Below are 11,706 nucleotides of genomic sequence, written 5' to 3'. Positions count from 1 at the left end.
TGTATGTATATATCTTGAGGTTTATCTTGAGTTTAGTTCCCTATTTCTGGAGGCTGAGAAATTCCACAATCTCCTGCCTACAAGGTATAAAGCCAGGAAAGCCAGTGGTATAATTCAGTCCAAGTCTGAAGGCCTGTGAACCAGGGGGGCTGGTGGTGTGAATCCTAGTTGAAGAGAAGGAGAAAACTAGGAGAAATGTTCTATCTCAAGCAGCGAGATAGGGAAAAAAGGGAAGAATTCTTCCTTTCTCTGCTTTGGTTCCATTTGGGCCCTCAACGGATTGGACGATGCCTACCCACATCGGGGAAGGCCTTCTATTTTGCTAAGTCACCGATTCAAATACTCATCTCATCCAGAAACACCCTCACAGATACAACCAGAAATAATGTTTAATTCGGACGCCCCATGACCAGTCAAGTTGGCACCTAAAATCAGCCGTCACAGTGGGCAGGGCAGCATCATGGACTGCTGCATAACACGGCACACCACGAAGCCTCAAGTGAGCTTTCCCATGGGAGGGACAGTGCTAGCATTAGATCATCTTTCCTAGGAGCACTGTGCACTGTGACCATGCAGTCCAGCTAAGGGACCCCGTGGCTATGTGGTCCACACACCATGTAGAGGGTAGATGAGTTAAACACTCGAGGTAGTCAGGCCTAGGGGAACTGTGCCCTCTTGTTTGTACAGTTCACAAGTTGCGAGCAGGTGCAGAAACCTCGCAGCAAGGGGCCTCCTGGAAGGAAGTGGGCTTCCAGTCTCACCTTGGATAACTGTGAAGCTTAGGGACATTTGCAGCAGAGATATGAACTCCTCATATCTTTCTTCCTCTAGCAATAGGAGGAATAACTCTTGTGGTTGGGGTGGGAACATGAATTCAGGAAAAGAGTTAGGGAAGTGATCTATGCCTGGGCCTTGTAGGAAGGACAAGATTTTCACAGATAGAAAAGCAGGAAAGGATATGAGATTCCTGAAAAGGGTCGTACCAATCCTAGCAAGCTTCTAAGAGTTAGCCTGTTGTCAGTGTTCCCTGGTCTTCCCCAAATGTCTGCAACCTGAACTCACTTGCAAAATATCCAGGTGCCAACCTTGGGTCCCTCACACCGTGCACAGCCCAGTACTATCTGACCCCAGAGCTCAGAGACAAGTCCTCTGCATCTCTGCTCTGATACATCTCCATGTCCGTATCTAATATGAAGAACTCACATTTTGCCTGGAAGGAGTAAAACTTGGAAGGCTTCCTGGAGGGGGAGGTAATTGATCTAGGCCCGTGTAAATTGAATGTGCATGCTTTCCAAAGTCTAAGATGACAAGAAACAAAGCACAAGGTATGTGCAGAGGCCTAAGAAGTCGAGCTAGGCCTTGAGGGATGGACACGGCTATAGAAAGACGTAGGAATACGACCAGAGATTTCCTGACGTCAGCTTGGGCCTTGGGAAATGGCCAGTTTCCCGCCAGTAGACCTGCCTGAGAGGAATGGCCGTTCTCCCCGTCAATCATCGCAGGCCCACCAATGACGATGTTGGGAGGCGGGGGCGTGAGAGCGGGAGGAAGCCCTAGCGCGTGCCTAAGCGCATGCCTAAGCGCGTGCCTGTCTGGATTGTGCTTCCGTAGACCGTTTTCCTCGGTTAGGATTTAACGTGGCGGCTCCCTTTCCGGAGATCGTAAAAGTGTAAGTTTTACTAACCTTACTCGTATTTGGCTGTCTGCGGTGTGAGTTGGAGAGTCGGGTAGATGGCGTGTCCTGATGGACACTTTGACAGACGTGTCTGCGGGCTCCTGGGTGGATGGCGGAGAAGACCTCTCAGGCACTTCCGGGGGGGTTGGTGTGGGGCATTATTGTAACGGCATGCTGAAACTTGAAGAAGATTTTCTTTGTTTAAATGTGGGTCTCGAAGCTTCCATCCCAGTTATGGTCTTAATGCTTTGTAGTGTTTGCGGCTTAAAGTGAGGGAAGGGCGGGTGCGTTTGGCTGGGTGGGTGGGGGCGCCGGACGGTCTGCCTGGTTGACTGGCGGCCGCCATGGAGCTGATTCTGCTTTCTGTTGTAGGGCGTTTGGGGTGGATATATCGCTGCCGGGGATTGGTCCAAATGTTGACCTTGGCCATTTTTGTGACCTCTCTTAACCATTGAGGGTATTTCTGTTATTTTCCACGTGAAACGAGACAGTAAGGCTCTGAGGGATCGCGTGCGGTGTTAGGACAGCTGACGGCCCTTGGCTGCCTTGGTGTTTTGTGGATAAGGGAAAGGGGAAGTTTGCCCCAGCCAGTCATGTTACGAGCTTCCAAGTTACCTAATTTTCCTGCAACTGTGTTCGGCTGTCCATCTGTAAGCAAGTCTCCTTGTAGATCTGTATAATCACTGTTTCCTTCAGGACCTGTGATGGAAAAATCTAGTACTGGCCAGCCTATGGGCCTGTAATGAGAAGAGAGTGGACCCGGAATTAGCTGTCCAGACCTGCCAGATGAGTAAGTGCTACCTTATGCTGTGTGGGGCCACAGATGCTGGGAGGAGGGTAGCATCCATCCCATCAGCTGTACCATTATTTAACATGGTGTTGAAATGTCTTCCCTGAGTCTCTAAGACAGGAACTTCCAACAATGTCAGGATCACTCCCTGAGCGCTGCTCAGACACTAGGTTTATAATCGATGCCTTTAACTAGTCAGTGGCATCTTTTTCCAGTTCACCCTGAGTGCCGTTCTTACAGACAGACTGAATTTATTAGAATGTCACATGTCCAGAAAGCCTCATCTTGCCATCCTCACATCAGAGCTCTGATCTGTCTTTTTTATCCTTTTGGAAAACACTTGTAATACCAGGCAGAAGCAGGCTGGACTGGATGGGATTGTGAAAAACAAACTTCAGGAATCCAGAGACTGTGGGAGTGCTGTTTTCTTTCAGGTAGGGGAACATGGATTTGAATGTAATATAAAGCCAGATCTGTTTAGGAAAGGGGAGAAAGATGAGGCCTGTACACCAAGTGAGCGGCAGAGAATGATAGTCTGCCAGTCTATCCCCTCTGTAAGCGGGTGGGCGTTTACTTTGCAGGGGTTCTGGAGGTGTAGGCTAACAAGTCAAGTAATATGCAGGTCAATACTTGACTAAATATTTACCCTTCCACAGTTTGTCGGGGTTTTTTTTTTTTTTTTGCTTTGCAGATGTTGCTGAGACAATACATCGTGTTTCATTCAAAATAAATTTTAGTGTCTGAGTCTGACCCTTTCTTACTGTCATCTTTGAGCCTCAGTTTCCACATTTGCAAAATGGGAATGACACCTTGCTCTCGGGGATATCTCTTGTGTGGTTTTTGTAAAGTGCTCAGCACGCAGGAGGTATGGAGGGAATTAGTACACCATTTCCAGAAAGTGGGAAGGGAACATTGTGGCTTCATTTAGCTCGTCTCCCTACCTGTCCAGACCCCCATTTCAACCAAACGTTTGTTTCCTTTCACAGGGCCAGCAGATTTCCTCAGATATTACTGGGCTGCTCTTTGGAAACCAGCCTCATTAATCCTGCTATGATGCCAAGAGGTAGCCCAGCAGCTCACACCTTGCCTTGCCCTGAGCCACTTTCTGTTCTGGCCATCTCTGACGCCTTATGCTGAAGCTGATGTGGCTCAGCACCAAGTTCAGGCACCAAGAAGGTGCTTGTTAACTGGCAGTGTGGGAAAGGTCTCCTCTCTTTCATTGTCTGTATAACGTTACTTCTTTCCTGGGCAGGGGTTAATTTGTTGAAAATGTGCGGAAGAGTTTTCACAGTTGGGGTGGGGGAAACGCGCCAAATAGAAATATGAACTCTTCTAAGGTGCATTCAGAGACACTTCTAACCTCCAGTTTCATAGAAACCTCGGGCTCCTCTGTTGCTTTATTAGCACGGGTTTTATCCGGAAGGAGGCATCACAGAACCTGAATTTCATTCACCGAAGGTTAAAAGGAAATCCACATTTCTTTGTGATTGGAAACTAAAGTGTGTAGTCTTTAGAGGGCATGTTTAAAGGCTCTTTGGTTATCCCTGTAATTGGTGAAATTACTTTAAAGCTGTGAAAGAGGGGGGTGGTGATAGTTTCCTACTCAGTGAAAACCTGAAGCCTGAGATACTTAGAGAAACCTGTCCTAGGCGCATGTGCCTTCACCAAGTGGCATGACGATGATCAAAACTGGCTTATTTCCTAGTCAAAACAGTTGTGAAACTTGAGGATAACCGTGAGGCCTTCTTCCCCTTCCATACACACTTGTTCCCACTGCCCATCAAAGTGAACCTGGCTGACTTCGCTGGAGGCAGGGGTCAAGAACACCTGAATGGATGGTTGAATAGGTAAATCTGCTGTGTATTGGCACTTAAAAATAAGTCACAAGGTTGAGGATTCCAAAAAGGTGACTCTCCAGCTGGTGACAGTCTCACAGATCAGGGCTCTCATGGAAAGAGAAGGTAATCCTCTTCTGAATTTGAGGTGGAATCTGGCTTGCTGGTTCCTTCCCAGGAATTCATTCCTAGGCCAGCCATGTCACTTAGGCTCATGAGACAGCACCTCAGTGAGTGTCTACTCACTCGTGGGAATGTTGATGTTCTGTAAATTCTTGGTGGGAGGTATTCCTTTGGATACATACCACAAGTGGGATTGCTGGACTAGATGGTAGTTCTGTTTTTAATTTTTTGAGGGACGTTCATACTGTTTTCCATAGTAGCTGTACCAATTTAACCTTGAACTAAATGAGTTTCGTGAGCGGTGGTTAGGCCACTCTTGATTGTCGGTTCTTTTCAGGAGAAGTACTGTAGAGATTAGAGGCTCAGAGGGGAACGCACTTCCCTGATCAGGAAAGGTGGAGTGACTGACTACATAAGGACCTTGGTTGGGGTGCCTAAAGCCTAGAGGTGGGGAAGGGGCTGGGAAGAGTGACCCTCTATGGAGCTGCTCTCAGAGCACAAGGAGAAAGCTGGACAGGAGGACATAGGCCCTCAGTGTGAAAGGTGCATCGGGCTTTCTGTGGTCCAAGATGTCTGCTACCTATTTCTCAAGCCCTGGTACTGCCCGGGATCACTGCAGCACGGGGACTGAAGGTAATAGTGCACATCGCTGAGTGTGACATGAGAGTGGATTACTTCCTGGCCAAGGGGAGACTTTGATGATGAAGGCTTTACCCTATGCTACAGCCTTCCTCAGAATTTTGGACTTCGCTGTTAGAGATGTTCTTGTGTTCCTGCTCCCGTCTGTGCACTGCCTTAGGCTGTCGAAAGCGGCTCAGGAAAGGTGACCTTTCCCCCTCCTATACTGTGGCCTAGGGCAGTAATCTGGGGGCGTCTCCTGGGAGGCGCCCACTGATGTTGACTGCACTTGTTTGCGTAGACCGCTCAACTCTTCTGTTGGGACTACCTGTGGCCATGAAGAGGCACGTGAAAGTGAGCTGCTGTTGCTGCTGTGTTCTCCTGATATGGCAGCCAGACACTTCTTCCTTCAACACCCACACAGCTCAGGTGCCTTGCTAAAGTCCTAAGGAAGGCGCATATTGGCAATGGCAGCATGTGGGGCATGGGAAATGTTGAGTCTGGGGCAGAAGTTGGCCGTAGCCCGATGTCAGAATTCTGTGCCATTGTGCAGAGCGAGGGCACATTGGGATTCCCGAGGAGTCCCAAGTCTGTAGGAATGTGGTTGGAACTTTCCACGTTCGCTTTCTGCACTCTCCCACTGAGCACGCTCTGCACGTTGGTTGGAAGAAAGAGGTCCGATGGGTCTTGTCAATGAGCTGTGCATGAATCGGGGGCCATTTGCTTCTTCCGGGGCATATGCCGATGAGCCTGGATGTCCAGGAACCTCCCGAGTCAGGTGCCCCAGCTGGAGGATGAAGCCCTTGTATTCCTCTTGCTGGAGAGGGCTACCCCCAGAGGCTGTACTGTCTCTCCCCACTGTGTATCTGCTGGAAAGGCTTTCTAGCAGAAAGGCTGGCTACTGGTGGCTCCTCTTCCATTTGGGTCTTCCTGGTGGTGGTGGGGGTGACATTACCTCAAGGGGACCTTCCCTGCATCTCGAGGAAGAAGGTGGTGTTGGTAAACAGTGGAGAGACAGTTCTGCATTGTTTGTGGTGGTGTGCTACTGGAGTGGGGGAGGGGAAAGGGGAGCTCAATTTGGGGAGGGAAAAGGTCCCATGGTGTCCCCGTTTCAGGCTTTTGCTTTCTCTTGATGAGGGAAGTTTGGGCCCAGCAGGGCTGTGAGCAGGAGGCTCTGAGAGTATACGGAAAGACTGACAGTGGCGAGGACAAGGGTTTTGGTGTGAAAATTGTGGTGGACATTGTGGGTTCAGGGCTCTTTCTCCTGTCTCCTGGCCCTGTTCCCTCACACTACCATTGGGTGGCCACAACTGTGGTATAGAAGATAGTAAAGCACACGGATATGTGTGAAGTGTGTGGAAGTGGGCCTCTATTCAAGATGAGGCATTAATATTCGGATCAAGTCTTCACATTTCATCTTCCCAGTGAATTGTGGGCCTCTCTCCCAGGAGACCATTTTGCCACCGCTGCTCTTTCTGTGCACCATTTAATGTTGTTTATAATGTTTTATACCGTTGCACAATAACATAACCTGAGGGAGTTCTGAGAAGGAACACCTCTTGCTTCTGAGGATGCTGTAATCCTCCTGAGATGCTGCCTGCCCTCACCTTTTCATGATCTTCTCCTGCAGCTCTATTGACTCTGGTGCGTTGCTTTGATAGTCATTTCTTTCTCTGATTGTCCAGAAGGTCTAGCAGTTTCTGGTTTCAACTGCTTAAGTTGTTCCCTCTTTACCTAGTTCTCCCCCTTTGCAAGGATTTTTGCTTCCAGGTCCTTAAAGAAGCGTTCCTGGGTTGTCAGATTGGCAAGAGGCTTATTGAGCTTTCTAAAACGATTTCCACATATTGCAAAGAGACAGAGAAAGAACTGACAAGTTTTCCAAAGTAAACCTTCTAAAGCAAAGGGAGGGGAGAAAGCCTGCTCTCACGTGTCAATGGGGATAGTTAAACCTTTGTTTCTTATGTCACTTTGTATTTGCCCTCCAATATCCTAACATGAGATACCACGTCCCCCCCCCCCCCAGGTATCTGTCCCCCGCAAATTGTGATTGTGACACCCTGGCCAAACTGAGGCCACAGGGAACTTCGTTCAGTGGAACTTGTGCCAAAGGTACTGCAAGGAAAAGGAATAAGTAGGAGCCGTTGTTCACCCTCCAGCTCGCTTATAGTTTACCAATACCTGTGCCCTTATGGCGAGTTCTCTGTGGTCATTTGCAGTAGGCAATATAACCAGAGGCCTTGTTTACAGATGGTTTCAGTTGCTATGCTGATCTCACCAGTCTTGGCAAGTGGAAGATACACTGTTCCACTCTGTCAGAAGGGAACAGAAGATTGTGTAAAATATTTTGAATCTGTAGAATTGTGTTTTTCAATAAAATGTGTATGATGGAAAAGCTCCGACTTGTGAATGTTATTATTTGTGACGACTCCAAGCGTGACCAATGAAGATGTGGCTCTGCGTGTGCATCACATCAGGTACCGAGTGGGACTCTGGGCTCAGTAATCTGGGGTGTTGATGACAGGGGCGTGGGGTGGCAGGGTGAGGGGTCTCCGGGCCGTAATTGAAGTTCTCCCCTTCTTAAGGTAAGAAGGATGGTAGGTAATCTGACATCTTTCTAGGTGAAGTGATCCTTCTGGCCACTTCATGAGGATGACAGATACTTGCCTGGATATTGAGGGGGTGATGGGGATATCCCCCGTTCCTGCTCTGGGTGAGGATGTGAGGAGTGGCCCAGCATGGTTCTGAAGAACATGAGAAGTCCTGGGAACAAAAATCTGGAAGCACACAATAAGCTCCTGGTCCGTTTTGTATTAGAATGCAGTCCCTTGATTATTAGGGATTTTTCCCTATGTAACACTCATTACCAGAGTATGAATGGGCAGAATCCAAAAGGTAACTGAATGGCAGAATTGGTTTGTGCTTAAAAAAGAAAAAACTCTACATACATTGCATAACATTTCTAATAGTAAATTTAGAACCCCTTTGTAGAGCAGCTTGCAGACAACATTTTATGGAATAGCCATTCGCTTGGCATAATGGTGCACGAATACACATTCGGAGAATGTTAAGATAACTCTCAATCTGCCTCATGAACCTAGGCAGAGAGGGGAGCATCCAGGATTTGGGCAGGTAGGCAAGTTGGGTGGGTCAAGGCCCACACCTGATCACAGGGCGGGGCGGGGGCGGGGGGATGCCAGGTGGTGGGGGCATGCCAAGCATGCAAAAGGGAAGTAGCAGAAAGATGGCCTAAGCTGGCCGATCCCCCAGGTCATCTGCAGGCCTCGCTAAGCCAGGCGGTGAGGGCTCAGGCTAGAGCCCGGCTCAGGCAGGCAGGGTAGAGGCCTGGCCCCGGGGCCCTTGGAGGGCTCCACTAGGGGCTGCCAATCACTTGGGGCCTCCCTGAGCAGCTGCTGGGTCTCAAGATGTGTCTGCCAGCTAGATTCAAGCACTCCCGGAGGCGGCCAGGGAGGTGGTCCTTCCTCTCCTCCAGGTGGTCCAGACAGGCGTTGACCTGGTCCAACATGCAGTTGATGGCGGCATACGCTGCCTGTCCGGCTATGTCGCCGTCCTGGTCTTCGGCACACATATCCACAGCCCTGTTCCACGTGGCAGCAGACAGGGCGGCCTCGTGCACACGCAGGACTCACGTGATGTTGGAGTGAGGCCGCGAGGGGTGCTCAGTCTGCCTTTTTCTGCTGACCCTCTGTTTTGGTCTCTCCTGCACACTGACACCAAAATGGTAGATTAGAAAAGCAGATTGGATCTTAATGGAGTTTACCACGTCCAACCCAAGTGTCCTTGCTATGGGCCACTTAACTTTTTCTCTTTATCTTTTGCAGTTTATATCATTAACTCTCTTCTCCCATGAGGCCAGAATGTGCGTTCTTCCCTGAGAAGGCCATATTCTTTCACATTCCTGCTCCTGTGCACTTGCTCCTCCTTAATCCTTTAAACTGCCTCCTCTCTTGCCCATGTTCCGCGTCAACTCTCTTGCAACACACATTTCAGCCTGGTGCATCTTTTCTTCACAGACGGGCCTGATACGGTCAACCAAATCTTCAGCACATTTTTGCCAATTCCTCTTATCAGGGCACCACCCGCATTGTGCCTTCTGGTAAAACCAATGAGTGGACAAGGGAGTTTATGACCTTCTCATGGGGAATATCGAATATCACGGGGGCTCTCCTAATGAAAGGTGCTATTTCAGTGTCCCCTTATGTGCTATAGAATCTTCATATGTGTTGCGCTCTATATTGAGCTATATGATACCAGGAGAAAATGAGCAACTAAGCTGATGAATTGGAAACTGGTGGTAAAAGTTTTAAGAACAAGACATATAGATGAAGACATGCGCAAGTTAATAAGTCAACAAAGACATTAGCATAGATGAAGGTAATAATTGCGGAACAAAACAGCCAGCAAACTGGCCAATACGTTGTAAGATGTGGATTAGGCTACATGAAGGTAAGTCGAGAAAAAATCAGAGAAAGTAGATCAGTGTCGGCAGAGCTAGCATGGGAAAGTCTCCGGAAAGGACGTTGTATTTGACAAGAGACACGCACGGTGATAAGGTAACAAACAGTCCTAGTTGTCGTTTCATGAAAGCTTAGTGCGTGTTAAGTCACTGGTCTAAATGCTTTTCATGAACTCACTGAGGGTCATGGCAGCCTGAAGACACAGTTCTTATTAGGATCCTCACTCTACTGATTAGGAAACTGAGGCACAAAACAGTGAAGGATGTTCAGCTGGTAGGAGGAATAATTGTGATAGGAATGCCAAGAGCATACCTCAAGCCCATGGACTGTACACAGTAGGTAAGAAGATATGGTTTTCTTCAGACAGACCATGAATGTGGAGTGAAGTATAACTGAGACAAGAATGAAAGGCAGGACTTTCCTGGTGGTCCAGTGGTTAAAACTCAGTGCTTTCGCTGCTGTGGGCCCAGCATCGGTCCCTGGTCAGAAAACTAAGAACCCATAAACTGTGCGAGACACGAGAAAAATAAAATAAAGAGAATGAATGGTGACCACAGATCGAGGAGACACTGGTGATCGGAAAGATAGGACCTGTGTGGTAGTGGTCATTGTGTGCCAGGGATTGAAAGGGTGCAGCATGTATCCATCTGCTGACGCCAGTCAGAGGGACAAGCCTAGTAACACATGGGAAAGACTCGGCAGATCCTGGGGCAGGATTCACATCAACGGCCCCAGTCCTGCTTGTCTTCCCTCCCCACGTGGATTAATCATCCTTTACTGGTTCCTGGACAAGGCCTGCAACAGCTCTCCTGCCCTCTGGATCTTTGTCAGAGTCTCACCTAACAAGCCCAGTTCAAGAAGAGCTCACCTGTAGGCTTTCTCGGGGCTTGCAAAGGAGCAGCTAACCTACTGGAAAAGAAACCCCTCTGGGCCAATGTCTGGCTGTTTGTTTCTGGTATCTTAGTTTCCTCACTCATAGTTTGGAACTAATTTTCATGTATTTGATTTTGCTGTTTCTTCTGAGTTCTAGTTGAGGACTATGAAGCCAAGTGTAACAGCTGCAGCTGGCTGTGATATTCCAGGTTTATTAGTCAGAGGTATTCATGGAAACAGAACCAATAAGAGGCATTTTACATCTATATCTATCTATCTATCTATATCTATATCTATCTATCTATTTATCTATATGTTGGCTGTTGGTTTAGTCACTAACTCGTGTCTGACTCTTGTGACCCCACAGACTGTAGCCCGCCAGGCTCCTCTGCCTATGGGATTCTCCAGGCAAGGACACTGGAGTGGGTTGCCATTTCCTTCTCCAGGGGCTCTTCCTGACCCAGGAATCAGACCTGGGTCTCCTGCATTGCAGGCAGATTCTTTACCAACTGAGCTAAAAGGGAAGCCTATATATATACATATATACATACATATATACATATATACATATACATATGCATATGTATATATATATACATGTATGTATATATCTTGAGGTTTATCTTGAGTTTAGTTCCCTATTTCTGGAGGCTGAGAAATTCCACAATCTCCTGCCTACAAGGTATAAAGCCAGGAAAGCCAGTGGTATAATTCAGTCCAAGTCTGAAGGCCTGTGAACCAGGGGGGCTGGTGGTGTGAATCCTAGTTGAAGAGAAGGAGAAAACTAGGAGAAATGTTCTATCTCAAGCAGCGAGATAGGGAAAAAAGGGAAGAATTCTTCCTTTCTCTGCTTTGGTTCCATTTGGGCCCTCAACGGATTGGACGATGCCTACCCACATCGGGGAAGGCCTTCTATTTTGCTAAGTCACCGATTCAAATACTCATCTCATCCAGAAACACCCTCACAGATACAACCAGAAATAATGTTTAATTCGGACGCCCCATGACCAGTCAAGTTGGCACCTAAAATCAGCCGTCACAGTGGGCAGGGCAGCATCATGGACTGCTGCATAACACGGCACACCACGAAGCCTCAAGTGAGCTTTCCCATGGGAGGGACAGTGCTAGCATTAGATCATCTTTCCTAGGAGCACTGTGCACTGTGACCATGCAGTCCAGCTAAGGGACCCCGTGGCTATGTGGTCCACACACCATGTAGAGGGTAGATGAGTTAAACACTCGAGGTAGTCAGGCCTAGGGGAACTGTGCCCTCTTGTTTGTACAGTTCACAAGTTGCGAGCAGGTGCAGAAACCTCG

At 48.2% G+C, this 11,706-nt stretch overlaps 1 long non-coding RNA gene across 1 annotated transcript; it reads left to right on the top strand.

Annotated features, from left to right (window-relative positions):
• The first annotated feature begins 2,027 nt into the window (after positions 1 to 2,027).
• Positions 2,028 to 3,980, top strand: LOC138930025 (uncharacterized). Its single transcript, XR_011446083.1, has 3 exons — positions 2,028 to 2,465; positions 2,818 to 2,899; positions 3,452 to 3,980. It is a non-coding gene; the product is annotated as an uncharacterized lncRNA (long non-coding RNA).
• The last annotated feature ends 7,726 nt before the right edge of the window (positions 3,981 to 11,706 follow it).

This window comes from Ovis canadensis, chromosome X (assembly GCF_042477335.2).
Source record: "Ovis canadensis isolate MfBH-ARS-UI-01 breed Bighorn chromosome X, ARS-UI_OviCan_v2, whole genome shotgun sequence".
Lineage (NCBI taxonomy): Eukaryota > Metazoa > Chordata > Mammalia > Artiodactyla > Bovidae > Ovis > Ovis canadensis.
This window is presented reverse-complemented; position numbering and strand designations above follow the sequence as displayed.